Below are 14492 nucleotides of genomic sequence, written 5' to 3' on the forward strand. Positions count from 1 at the left end.
TGACGCCTACTCTTTCGGGGACACCCTGCTAGGCAGAGATGCCAGGATGACTTATCTGTCCCCATTCTTGACCTCAGATGGTGAGTCAGGCCTAAACTAGCAAACAAGACCTGAGTCCAGCATGAGACACCCTTCATTGTTCCAAAGATCCAGTCATTAACTGAGCCAAATTCATGGTTGTAAGACACCTGCCTTAGGCTCAATCAGCAACACTTTGTTTCCCCCGAAGCACAGTGCTCTAAGCTTTATGTGAAGAACTCAAGCCCATCAGGGAACCCTCAGGTGTCTCTGTGCTCTCTGCCTCTTCTCCTCCTCCATCTCCCCTCTCCTACTCCGAGTCCTGCCAGCGGACAGCACTCCTGGAGGTCAGGATCAGCACAGCAGCCCCAAATGCTGGCACAGACCCCTAGAGGTTCCTCTTGCACCCATCCCTTGTCAGTGTTCAAGGGATCCTTTGGAAGCAATGGTTCCTTCAGGTACCACCTCACCTTGTACTAGGTGTGGATTGGAGTATAGAGGACACCTGCTGAGATTTCCAGGTTCTTTGTATCCCAGAACGAACAACTGGACCTGGCTGATAGTAGAAATAGAGGTGGCTGGTTGAGAAAGAAAACGCTCTCGAGAATGGGAATAAGGTAGAGAGCTGGGAAGGCTGGGAGTTCTGATGGCCTGCGCAGAGGCGGTTGGTGAGCCTGCATGGGCCATTTATGCAGTGCCCTCCTTCGCCTGCTTGTGAAGAGCCTGGACTTTTCTAGCACGTGTCCTGTCCCTTGCACGTTGCATGTAGCCCTGAAGTGGAGGGGTTCACAGTCTTTCTGTTGCCTGGCCTCTTCCTTAAAAAATCAAGTCTATTTCCTTTCCCAGGCCCCACCTCCTGCCACGACCTCAATGTGGAACCCAAGTGTCCAAGAGTCTTGAGTAACTAACTAGGTGGCCGCACCGCATGACTCTGCAGCCTTTCCGGAAGGTTCCTCTCTCTCTCTCTTCCCCCCCTCCCCCCCACCCCGGAGTTGCTTCCCAGCTGCCTGGAGATGCTGAGACGGGTGAATCCTAGTGTATACCAGCTACGGTCGCTAACCAGCAAGCTGCCCACCTAGAGGAATGGGGTTGGGGCCAGGATTCTACCTTCAGTCGTTTGTCCCTAAGACCCACTGTCTTGTTTTAGTTCTGCCCTCCCTGCAGTGTTTGTACAGGTAACCGGAATCCAAAGTAAAAAGAGTCTGATGGGGTTGATGCTTCAGGAGGAGACTTTCATGGTCCCCTACCCCGTCACACACAGACACAAGAGGAGACTGTGATACTCCCCTCCTCCATCACACACACACACACACAACAACAACACCAGCAGCAGCAGCACCTGGTCACCAATATGCTAGGGAACCCTAGCCTTTGCCTGGAAGACACCCTCCCTCTGCCTCTGTATGGTGCGCTCAGGGAAGGTGACCCTGTTCTAGTTTCAAGGGAGATGTGTGTGAATCTGTGATTTGCTTAGGAAGGACCATACGACACAATTCAAACTAAGACAATAGAGAGGAAAGGCCTCACTCACCATGTGAATGTCCATGAGACATTTCCAATCCAAACCATACGATCACTTGTGTATGGAGGGGGCGGGGCCAGACGGCTAGTCTTCCTATTAAGCCCAGAGTGAGCCCCCTACCATGTGCTGGCCTCCCTGAATCTCGCTGTATGAATGGCCTTGGATAGGGGTGCTGCCCATCCAGCAGCCGAGAAAGACAGCTTAGCACTTGCATTCTAAGCTGCTGCCCCTCAAATCAAGTGTGCACGGCTTGTACCCGGGACTCTGAGGTGCTGGAGCAGTCCCTAAGTTTGACTGGGCTAAAATATGGGTTAGAAGTCTGATTTTCTAGTATATTCTCCTGTAGTTGTTCCCGGATGCAAACACCAAAGTCATTCCTTCCTGGAGAATCACTGGCCTTGGCTTCATGTCACAGAACCCCAAGGGCCTAACATATCTCTCTGTTCTAATGCAATGGTTATTACTTGCAAGTGATTTTTGTCCCCCTGAACAATGGCAACATTCTGAGACACATTTGGTTGTCATAGCTAAGGGGAGTTCTGTGTACCTAGTGGCCAGAGGCCAGGGAGCTTCTCAGCACCCTGCAATGAGGGTAGAGTCTCCCCAACCCCACCTTGGTGGCCCTGGTGGCCCTGGAGGCCCTGGAGGCACCTCCGCTAAGCCCAGAAGAACTCCACTCTGAGTCTTTCCTGTGGCTGCTCCATTTCCCAATTCCTCTTCTCCAGGTGACTGCTGAGCTGGTCCCTCCTAGGGACCAATCTTTGCTGCATCCTCCCTTTGGCCAAGCCTTTTCCAGCTTCCTGGTTTAGAACTTGGCCTGCCCTCCCTTCCCTGCCCTCTTCCACAGGAACCCAGTTCCACTGGCCTCCTGTGCATGTTCAGCCACTGGGCCTTGTTCTCTTGCTCCACTCTGTCAGTGTTCTACGGACTTGTTTTTTTAGAAGCAACAGAAAGCCTGTCTAGTTTCCATAAGAACGAGGGTCAAGCTGTAAAGTAAGATTAGTGTGGACAGGATTCGGGCATGAAGTTAACTAAGGAGGCAGAACAGTGACCTGGTGGGTGTTAGACAAACAGGGAATCCTCACAACTTAGAGTATACAGGTTTCATAGGGGATTAGCAAAGACCCCCTTGGTCAGCACAGGGCTAAGGACAGTCAGCCTAGCAGTTAGCATTTGGTCTTGGGCTGAAATAATACTCTCTTTCCTGGAGCTCCTGGGCTCAAGAGTCAAAGCTGAAAACCTTAGGCTGAGGTGTGGACCAGTTTCCTGAGGCAGGCAAGGATCTACTCCAGCGGTGTCCCTGGTCTCTGACCTCCAAATACAGCACACGTACATACACATACAGATACACACAGATAGACACACATATACACATACACACACACGTAACACAGGCACATAAATATACACACAGACACACACACACACACACAGCAAGAATCAGGCAGGTGTAAGTTCCAACTATAGTTCATGTGTCTATTTCTGTATGATTCTGGGTATTTCTCTCATTTCCTCTGAGTCACCCACAGACAACCCTAAGTAAATGAACATTAATTTCATTCCATCTCCGTGACCTTGGACAAGCTTCCACTGTCACCACCAGCACCAAAATCCATTCCCTCTGTTTAAATGGTATATGGTGCCTATTTCACAAAGTGCCACAACGCGGGTGCTTCCCTAAGGGCAGAGAGCTGTGAAGAGACACCATGACCTTGGCAACTCTTCTAAAGGAAAAGGTTTAATTGGGGCTGGTTTACAGTTTCAGAGGTTTTGTCCATTATCATCAAGGTGGGAAACATGGCAGCATGCAGGCAGACAGCGGAAGAGAAAATGGCGCTGGACCTGGCTTGAGCTTCTGAGACCTCAAAGCCCGCTCCCAGTGACACACTTCGTCTAACAAGGCCACACCTACTACAAGACTACACCTCTTAATAGTGCTCCTCCCTATGAGCCTACGGGGACCATTCTCATTCAGACCACTACAGTCTCCATCTTAAAAATGGCAGCAATAGCAGAAATCCAAGCATAAAACCCCAGCCAATGAACAAAGTCCTCTTCAAGGATCTTTAGCCCCGATGTTCTGGTAGATGGTTGGGTAAAGTGGTGAACTATATTGGTGTCTACTTTTGCACCCTGCAGAGAGTCCATTCTTACACGGCTGCATTCCACAACGCTCAGAAATAGAATCCCAGAAAATTAAAATCCCCAACATTGAGGGAGTTTTGTTGTTGTTATTGTTTAGGGTTTCTCTCTGTGTGTCCCTGGCTGTCCTGGAACTCACTGTAGATGAGTCTAGTTTCAAACTCAGAGATCCACCTGCCTCTGCCTCACAAGTGCTGAGAGTAAAGGCATGTGCTACCATGCCTGGCTAGGTACTGAGTTACTAATGAAGGCTGCTTAGCTTCTGTTATCTTCTGGAATGAAACAGCAATAATATGAAAACTCAGGCACCTGCTGCTGTCAGACAATGGTCTCTACTTTTTTGTCTTTAAAAGACAGTCTCAGGTATCCCAGGCTAACCCTGAATTCACACTATAACTGAGGTTAGCCTCAAACTCCAGATCCTCTTGTCTCCACCTCCAGAGAACCACACTAGTCAGTGTGTGTAGTGCTGGGAATTGAACCTATAAGGGCTATGGATGATAGTTAAACTGTCTACCAATTGAGCTATATCATTGGCTTCCCATCTCTGTTTCATCCTTCTGAGCCTAGGATCGTACACTCCCGGGAATGTGAAAGGTGTCAATTCCAGAATAGTGCCTTGATGTCGCTATTCCTTCTCGCCCCGTATAACAGTCAGTTCAGGGTCCTGACCCGAATTTCAGGCTCTTTGTCATATGAAAGGTCTTGAATATTCCTGTCAGGGACACATAGACTATGAAAGTGATTTTGACCCCTGAGCTTCTATGTAATTTTTCTTTGTTATACGCTTGGACCTTTGCATCTTCATCCCTTTTACTTGTTTTTTTTTTTTTTTTTTTTGTGTGTGTGTGTGTGTGTGTGTGTGTGTGTGTGTGTGTGTGTGTGTTTGAGATAGTATTTCTCTGTGTAACAGCCCTGGCTGTCCTGGAACTCCCTTTGTAGACCAGGCTAGCCTTGAACTCACAGAACTCCACCTGCTTCTGCAGGGATTAAAGGTGTGAACCATCACTGCCCAACTATGTCTTCATCTTGATCTTAAAGTCTTAACTCTCACCTGTCTAGTTCTCCTTGAGGATTCTGGCCAATAACACTCTTAGCACTGCAGACTTCATAGGACCCTGCTCCTAAAGCAGCAGTGTGCATAGGATTCCGTGGAGATCCCGCTTAACACAACATCTCACTTCTTAGGTCTAGGTAGAGTCCAAATGTCTACAAGGCTGACTGCCTGGTGATGCTGAGGATGCTCTGTGGGCACACTGAGAAGCAAAGCACAAAGCTGGTTTCCAAAGAGAACCACGCAGTGTGACATGACATGCTCTTCCTATAGTTGCTATACCTAGAACACATGGCATGCAGCATGGAAGGGAGATGATGTGCCTGCCTGGGCGTGAACTTCTTCTGGGGAAGCATGAACAAACTTCTCTTCCTCCTAGATAGGGCACTGACAACAGTTCAAAGAAACCACTCCATCCAAGCCTGTGTCAGTTGGACCAGTGAGTTTGTCATGGTTGCTTCCGGGACCATGGGTGACTCAGGGCAGATGTGTCACTGAGCATCCCATCCAGCTTGACTGATGACTCACAAGCTGCATTCCTGGAGTTCCCTGCAGGGAACTCAGATGGTCAGAGAGACTCTTCTCGCCAGTAGTTATTATATATTATATTGTATAACCCTGGGAGGGACTTTGGGCATCTTGTATATTTCAGGAGCTTCCTACATCTAATAAGTTTCATTTCCTTTCTGAGTCTCCAGGAAAGAATGTTTCACTTGGGACGAGACAGCTGTATAGCAGAGGGAACGTGGAAGATGCACAGAAATCCACTCCAGGAAGTGAATATGGTGTTGGCTTTGGCCAGTACCGGGCATTGGAAAGAAACCCCATGGCATCTGGTAGTCTCAGGGCTGCACACATTATGGGGGAAATGAATCTGATATCCAGTCCATCCTTCAGTAGCTGTGACTTTCACTGCCTTACAGTGAGTAATTCCAAATTTAGAGAGAGGCTCTAGCTGGTCGGACCTCCTGCTTTGGAGCCCCTTATGGTTCCTTCCACTGACACCCAGACAGTCTCCCTGGGCCACAATACACTCATGGGCTTGTCCCATGGATCCAGACCACATCAGGCCATTGACTCCTGCTGGTGTTCTATTTGTGAGAATCAGGTGGTTCCCAGAGGGTGTCCCTCTTCATGCTTTGGTTCCCTCTGTAGGAGGGACTGGACTCTCAGGTAACCAAAGAACAAGACAGAGGCAGCAGAAAATCCCAGTCACTTCTTCCAGAACAGGGAACTGCTTGAGAGCCATGAGCTGTAACTTGGGCCAGATGGACCCTTCCGTTGTGTTCTTCACCTGAGATGTCAGAGTTAAAAACTGACAGAGCGAATGATATGGCTGTATTATACAGGGAGTGGGCGTGGCTTGTCTGGACAGAACAGATCATTACACTCACCCATTGCAGGCAGAATTTTCTGTCCCACCAGCCAGCTCCCAAATCACCACACAGAGACTTCTTAATAAATAGAAAAGCTTGCTGATAGCTTAGGCTTTATATTAATTAGCTCTTATAACTTAAATTAACCCATTTTATCAATCTCCATGTTGCCACACGCCTCATGGCATTTACCTGTCCCCTTGCATGTCTTACCCTCCTCCCCCGTCTGTCTGGAGACTCCGCTCTTCTTCTTCCCAGAACTTTCTCTGTCTGGATCTCCTCCTATACCTCTTCCTGCCTAGCCATTGACCATTTGGCTCTTTGTTAAACCAATGAGAGCAACACACCTTCACAGTGTCCAAAATGATTATTATAACAACCCAGCACCGTGAGAACCTCTGGTGTAGCACCTGAAGCCAGCTGCTAAGGAGTTAGTGCCAGCATGCCTGTACATGGCAAGTTCCAGTGTTTAGGAGTGCATTCTCAAAGGTCTTGTCCAGCATCGTCCATTATCTTACTTTTCAGGGGGTGGACGCTGGGCTTCCTGGTCCTTCCAGGAAGGCCTCATCTTTTGTTATTAAAGGCTCTGCCTCTCAGATGTCTGTTCCGCACAAAGGAGAAGTGTGTTTCCATCCCAGGTGGGTAATTACACCCCCAGTGCCTGAAGATTAAAGAGGGTCGGGATGCTGATGGGCGCTGGAAGCTCTCTTTGTGAGGTGCGTACACTTCCTGTGGCCATGGTGACAAACTTCGCTCTGTCATGACCATGAATGTAGCCTGTCTAGGATATGCATTCCGGGGCAGATGGGTAGAGGGAAAGCCCGCAGCACAGGTGGGAATTATCTCGTCCTCTGTGACTAAAAGGTTCTGAGGCTTGGAGAAGTTCCCAGGGTCATGCATGATTGTGGTAGGTGATATCACATAGTGGGGACTGCAGTGAGTGAGCATGAATGAAAGAGGCTAGAACACCAGAGAGAAATTTTCTCTATTGCTATATTTGTGACTCTCAAGGTCACCAGTCTAGTCTTAAGAGACTGACTCAGGGAGAGACCTCTTGGTCTAATTCTCTCTTAAAGGTCCCATTGAGAATCTAATCTCGATGTAAGTTTGGGTGTAAATTAGTCATGTCCAGACCTCATTGCTGTTATGAATACAGGGGCTATGTGTATATTCAGAGAGATGGGGAAAGTGGTGGACATGTCCCCTAGCATGGCAAGGTTTCAGCAGAGAAGAGGTATATGGTAACACAGGTATATCCCAGCTGTATGGTGATGGGGGAGTCAAGGGAAAGCTGGGGTCTAAGGAAAGAGGAGAATAATGCTGACCCCACAAAGAGCTTCCTGCGGGTGCCCTAAAGGGGGCGGGGGGGCTTAGGCATTTCTTGAACTCAGAGGTAAGGGTCTCGGGGGAGGAAGGCTACTGACCTCAGTATGCATGGCTCATTGTTCTGCAAGAGAATCCTTGAGGAGTTTGAATAATGGATCCCCAAAACATCGCTGCTCTGCTGGTCACCCACCCACAAGTGTGTTCTGGACAATAGCCTGGGAAGCCAACCCCACTCCCCCATGGGCTGGAGTCCCTCACTGTCTTGAAGCTCTTCGTGTCTTTCTAATAAGAGTGTAAAGTTTCAGTTGCCTGAGAGCCTGCAAATGGGTTTGTGTTTACAGACAGTAAGAACACTCCCAGTCCCACCACCCTAATCCTGTTTGTCTGTGTCTCTTGAAGACAGCGAGATGACGCTGACCACCCTGGACTATGGGCCTTTCCTTTCTGTTCTACCCTCAAGGGCCTCTGTCTGGGCTGAGGGAGGAGCCAGACATGAGGTTTGAACAATGTCTTTCTGTAAGGACATCATCTCAGGGAACTCAGCCCTGTGTGTTGAGTTCTCTGGGGTTTTACAGCCTATGAATGCCCTCTGAGAAACCCACCTAACACCTCTCCGAATGCTCGTGAGAAGCCCACCTCTCTGAATGCTCATGGCTGCTGTTATTTCCTTCTACAGAAGAGATGCAGGGTCCCCCCTCCCCACCCATTCATGTTGGGAGCCTATTCCCATGACTAATCTGCTCACTTGAACTTGGTCCCTGTCTGGTATGTGGCTGCCCCTGAGTCCCACCCAGCAGTTTGCCTTGACTAGTGGCCTCCATCACTGAAGAAAAAAAAAATATCATCTCAATTCAATAGTCATGTGTGGTCACAGAAACGAATTGGCGCCATCCCTCAGACAGATTGCGGAGCGAACATGGTCATTCCTGTAGTTGCTGCTCTGAAGGGGATAAAATGTGGAATCCTAGAGTGCTACAGGTTGGTAACATCTGGCCACACTCAGGAATACCTGGGTTGGTCTATCTAACTGCCTGAGTGTCAATATTCTACTAATGGAGACCCCCCCCCCCAACCCTGCCCAATCCCATGATGGAGCCCAGGGCACCGCTATGCCTTATCCCCAGTGTCACAGTTTGGTTAGACAGAAGACAGAATATCTTCTACCAGGCCTGTGACTTAATTCTTAGTCCAGGGGTGACCTGCATCTAATCCCTTGAGGGAGCAAGGGAATGATTCTCACGAGCTGGGTCACTCCAGTGTGCTGGCAATGGATTTTCTTTGTTACTCCGATGTGTGATGAGGCAGGAGGCATGAAAAGCCACACAAGTCTGACTTTGACATTGGTCAGTGAGTTTTCTGTGACCCTGTTCAGAAACGAAGTCTGAAGGATAGAAGGGCTCCCAGTCTCAGCTGGTACCGGAAAGCGATGGGCATTTTGGGATGATGTTAAAGTACGCAAGCTCAAGGACCCTTTCTAGTTCCAAAGCCCTCTGTCTCTGCTCCACGATGGAGATCCATGCCAGATTCCTCCAGCTGCCCCGACTTCCATGGCAACCGCTGACCCTGGAGGTTTGGTTTCAGATGGGAGCTGCCCGAGGAGCTTGTCTTCATTACAGAATGTGATCCCTCAAGTCTTCAACCCAGCAATTATGGGTCTTGATTCCAAACTAGAATTTAATCAATACTTGCTCGTTGGGACAAGTGTCTACCGGCATCTGCTGAGCCTAGCAACTAAAGTATTTATGACCAGACAAACCTGTTTTCACTGTCCTCTGTCATTGCTCCATCTCAGGCAGACAGCCATGCCTCAGACGGAAAGCTAAACCATTCTGAGCACCGTCTGCAGAAACTGTATTCCAGTAATCCCAAAGGAACGGAGATTCTAGGAGCTGAAAGCTCATATCACAAGGTAATCGTTCTTCCTCCAGTGCACACCTTCACCTCTCAGGCCTGTGGTGGGTTCACTGTGAATTTCTTCACTCTCTACTGTGGGCATTGTGACTGGCACAAGCGTTGTTGGGGAGCCGGCATGAGGTTTGAACAATGTCTTTCTGTAAGGACATCATCTCAGGGAAGGAGCTAAGTCACACACCAAGCACAATCCACCCAACAGCTTGCTTAGTCTCTCTCCTTCTCTCGCCTGGAAATCCCCTGGGGAGTGTCTCTCTGGTTCCTGTGTCTAGGTCTTAGGCACGTTCTGCATTTGGTTGCATTTAAAACTCTACCATTGAAAGGCATCAGTGACCGCGTCCCCCAAAGACACTCAGCACCAATCAGATCCTCTGGCTCGTCCTGATTCCATTCTTCCCACCCAGTATGAGCAGTCCCATTGGTAGCTGAGCCTCTTCATCCCACTGACGCTGGTGACATCATATACAGTCGTCCCATGTTGCTTCTGTGCCCACTGTCCCTACAGCTGTTGGGAGTGTGTATGGATTTGCTTCTCCTCTCCTGGCACCGGCAGTACCCAGAAAAGTTATTGATGTCAATGCTGGCCGCCACATGCCTATATTGGAGGTGGAAAGGCTAGGGATAGAGCAATAGGACTAACAGGAAGAAGAATGGGAAATCCAGGCCACTGCAGGTTCCAACATCTGGGCCACTCTAGAAGAAACAGAGCGTTCTTGTAGAGAGATCCCCTCACAGGGGATGCTGGTGGGTGGAAGCACTCTAGACCTGTGGTGATTCTTTGATGGTTGTATGTGTTTGTTCATAATGGATTTCTGGACTAGATTAGCCTTGAACTCGCTATGGAGCTGAGGGTGACATTGAAATTCTGATCCTCTTCCCTCTACTTTTTGAGTGCCGGGATCCCAAGTGTGTGCCAACTGATTTGCGTGGTCCTGGGCATCTGAACCAGGCCTGGGTGCTGGCTAGGCAATACTGTATCAAGTCTGGGTGCTTACTAGGCAACACTGTATCAGAACTCTGAGAGCGCTAGGTAACATTTATCAGGCCTGGATGCATTCTAGGCAACATTGTATCAAAGGAACTGCATTCTCAGGTCCTGAGCTTTGTGTTTAAAGAGTTCTTCCCCAGGAGTCTCATGCTCACCCAGGTTTAGGAGGAAGCTATGGCCCCTTTGAAGTCAGTTCTTTTTCTGACTGCAGTGGCTACCGCTCCATATGCAGACCCGAGGATTATGGTGGTCTCAACCAGTACACTGGAATGGGAAGGATGTTCTGGCGGACTTGGGCACATGTTGGGAGCACCATTGCCCTACAGGCACGGGACCAGCATAGGGCATTCCACTCTGTGACAGCTGTAACCTTGGGTTTCTGAAGACGTGGATCAGAAGTTAAGGGGCTCATGAGCACATTCTCAGGGAGGCATTGGTGATTCAAGACAGAACCCTGGGGAAGCAGGGTTAGGAATGCCCTCAGTCTCTGCCTAGTCTGAGCCTGCGTCGCAGCACACACATCACAGTTTCTGCATCATGGGGGTGACAGAAAGTTCCCCTGGAAAGAAAAATACCACGTGGTGGAACCATCCCAGAATCAGCTTGTCCAATGTAATGTAGCCCCTCTGTCAGGAAAATCCAGCCGTTTCTGTAGCAATGCCTGGAGCAACCAATCTGTTTGGGCTGCTGTCAGAAAACGCCATGGGCTAAAGTGACACAACCTCCCTTGTCACTTCCTCAGAGACTGGTAAGTCCCCAAATTTTATTGCATTGTGGTGAACTCTCTCTCTCTCTCTCTCTCTCTCTCTCTCTCTCTCTCTCTCTCTCTCTCTCTCTCTCTCGTTTCTCCCTGTAGCTCATATAAAGACAGAGGGAGCTCTGCCCCCCTTCCTTTTCTTAGGAGGATGCTATGAGGGATCCCCTTCCACGACATCATCTAAACCCGATCGCATCCTGTGGGACCCACCTTTGTTATCATCACATTGTAGATGTGGGCTTCAGCATGTGATGGTGAGGTGAGACACACATCCAGTCCATACAATTCTCCATCTGTGTTATTCACCGCCAGAACTTCCTAGGCATGTCCACAGAGCTCATCAGAAGACATGGAGATTCCATTTGAAGCCGTGGACTCTGATACCTACTGTATATGTTTGCCTGCAAAGGGAGACCCTTCTTTCTGGTCTACAAGGGTCTTTCCAGGTGAGTTTTTGGACCATCACAGGGAATTATAATGGGTATATAAGTCTCCTTAGTATATGGCCAGAGGGCTTCTGAAAACCCACAAGGACTTAGGTTCAAGTACTGGTTTGGTCTGAGTTCCCAGGACCATGACCCTGGGATATAGGGCACTTGTGATTAGGTTGCAACTATACTGAGTTGAATGGAACAAGGACAAAGGTAAGGGATTGCATGTATGAACACACACACACACGTACCAAAGCAACTGGGTCATAGCCTTGATCCAAAAAAAAAAAAAAAAAGAGAGAGAGAGAGACAGCATGTGCACAGAGATCCAGCACCTTAGCAGGTGTACACCTGTGCACTCTCCAGTCCACGGTAAGCTGTGACTACCCATACATCTCATCAGCTAGTGAGCCAAAAGTCAAATATGGAATACATTGTTTTGTTCTCTTGTATTATTTTTTAAAAATGACTAATTGGTCACTTGATCCAGTTCCTCTGGCCCCAGGACCTTGGCCTAGGTAACACATGATGAGGTCACTTCCCAGGGTTGTCCAAGGTTGACAGGAAGCAAGTAAAACACACCTGTCTTCAATGCACGGTCACAGGCAGACAGTTGGGTATCACGTGCCCATTACAGTTTGGAGCTGAAAAGAACATTCTGGAATGAATGCCCAACTTCAGCCAATTGACCTGAGATGCCCAGCCCTTGACCTGTGTTCAAGCCACACAACCCTTTCTTCGGTACAGTGTCTTGAGTTCAGCTCTCTGCTTCCTGTTCTGATGCTTTTATACATATTGCTGGCATTTCCCAAAGACCTCCCCTTTTCCTTCTGCCCTCATGGCTTCCTCTCTTATTCTCCAGCTCTGGAGTAGCTTCGAGTTGTTGGTAGAAGTCCCTGACTGCTCTGATGGCCAAGCCCTGGCAAGCCCTTCTCAAAACAAATACCTTTCTCTCAGCACCATCTCAGCCACCTCTTCCTGTCATTTCTGGGGCAATTTGATTGGCACTTGTCCCTCCTATTAGAAGAGTCATGCAGAACAAAATGATGTCTACCCAAGTCTCATATGTGTCATCGATTTCTCTCAGACCACAGGAGAGGATTCAGAACAATAAAGGAACACAGTGACCACCAGGGGCCACACCACAGTTTGCTTTATTGGGTGTCTAGCACATGGTAAGCATGGAGCTAATTAGTTCATGCCCTATTTAGTCAGCACTGGAGCCAACCCCAGCTACAGCTACATGCAGGGTAAGTATCTTTCCCCCGAGATGCTTTCAACTGGAATAGAGTTCGTCTTTTTCAAGACTTTAGAAGATTTTCATATTCATAATAAGAAATCTTAGGGATGGGACTCATCAAGTTCAAATGTGAAATTAATGTAGGTGTCAAATCTCAGCCCATCCAATCTTCTGACGTCACAGTACGATGCTGTCAGGCACAGATGTGTTAGGCTACATTCATAGCTCTCCAGGGATGCTTGCAGCCTGCCTATCACAGGGTGGACACAACTGTACTCTATCTATATACATAGCCAGAAGGTAATGACATTCTATACTTTCAGTGTGTTCTGCCCAGTACCACATGAAGGGGTGGTTTCCTGTGTCTCTGTCTAGGTGCCTTGTTCCTCAGAGCAGGAGCAGCTTGTAGAAGGACAGAATGGAAAGGTTCAAGGAGCAAGGCAAGACGTTAGGAGGAAAGACATCCTGCTCTGTACGATTTGGGGCTTTGCCTTGGTATTCTGTTCTCGAGAAGACAGGCCCTGCTGCCCACAGTGCCAGCCTCCCACGGTGCGACCGTTTTTACTGTCCTCCTTGGTAAATGTTCTTACTCCTTCAAAAGGCTTCCTGGAGCCACCTCCCAAATAAACTACACACACCCAAAGACCCAGGGATCCAAACTTAACCAAAAGAGAAGATCAGTGGAGTGACCTGGCCAAGTTTATATGGCAGTAAGTGGTGAGGCTAGGATCCGAGGTTCAAGGACCTATTTCACCCTGGCCTGATTGAAGCAGCGTGGCTGAAACTGTACCCTCTAACAAGTAAGCCACCACAGACTGGTAAAAGGATGGACCCCCATAGCTGTCTCAGCATAAGCCCCCAAGTCTGTGAATGTGTTGCCAGGTAGAAAAGGAGAATTAAGGCTGTGGGTAAGGCTAATGTCACTTTTCATATGACTCTAAGAGGAGGTTATCTTTCGTTGGATTTGCTAACAGAGGAAGGGACCAGGAGCTGAAGGATATAGCTGGAAATGCTACATTACTGGGCTGCCCTAAAAAATTGGAGGAACCATGGTCCTGCCAACACACATGGGTTCTACCTTCCAATGTACAAGATAATATGTTCATGCAGACATGCCACCATGACTGATGTGCGATCTTCACGGTCGACTTGACTAGATAGAGAATCACCATGGAAACGCACTTCTGTGACAGAGTTTCTACAAGGGGTGAGTTGAGGTAGGGAGACCCACCCTGAATGTGAACAGCACCATCTCATGAGCTGGGGCGACTGAATGAAAAAGGGAGGAGCAGGGAAGCCAACTGAGTACCGGTATTCACCCCTCTCACTGCGGATGCAAAGAGACTGGCTGCTTCTTGCCAAGATGGGCTGTGCCCTCAAACTCAGACCTAGAATAAATGCTACTCTCCTTAAGTCACAGCGAGGAAAAAGAGTGACTGATACCGTCCCTAGCGTGTGGCACTTCCTTGGGGCCAGCCATGGGAGCCTAGCACCCTTCCTGGGTTTTTGTGGGTGAGGCTCAGATTTGGTTTTTATGGTTTCTCATGCCCATTATCTGCAGAAGATCTTGGCAATGTTTACGGACGCTGGGGAGATGAACTTTCTTCTCACACCTGGTGTTTTAAGTAGTCACAGCATCTACCTTTCCCAGCGTTCCCAGCTGGGCATGGAGCTGTGCACAGCCTGGGGGGGGGGGCTGCACCCCCTGGATGTGGTCTGATGAACTT

This window comes from Microtus pennsylvanicus, chromosome 17, assembly GCF_037038515.1.
Source record: "Microtus pennsylvanicus isolate mMicPen1 chromosome 17, mMicPen1.hap1, whole genome shotgun sequence".
NCBI classification, from domain to species: Eukaryota; Metazoa; Chordata; class Mammalia; order Rodentia; family Cricetidae; genus Microtus; species Microtus pennsylvanicus.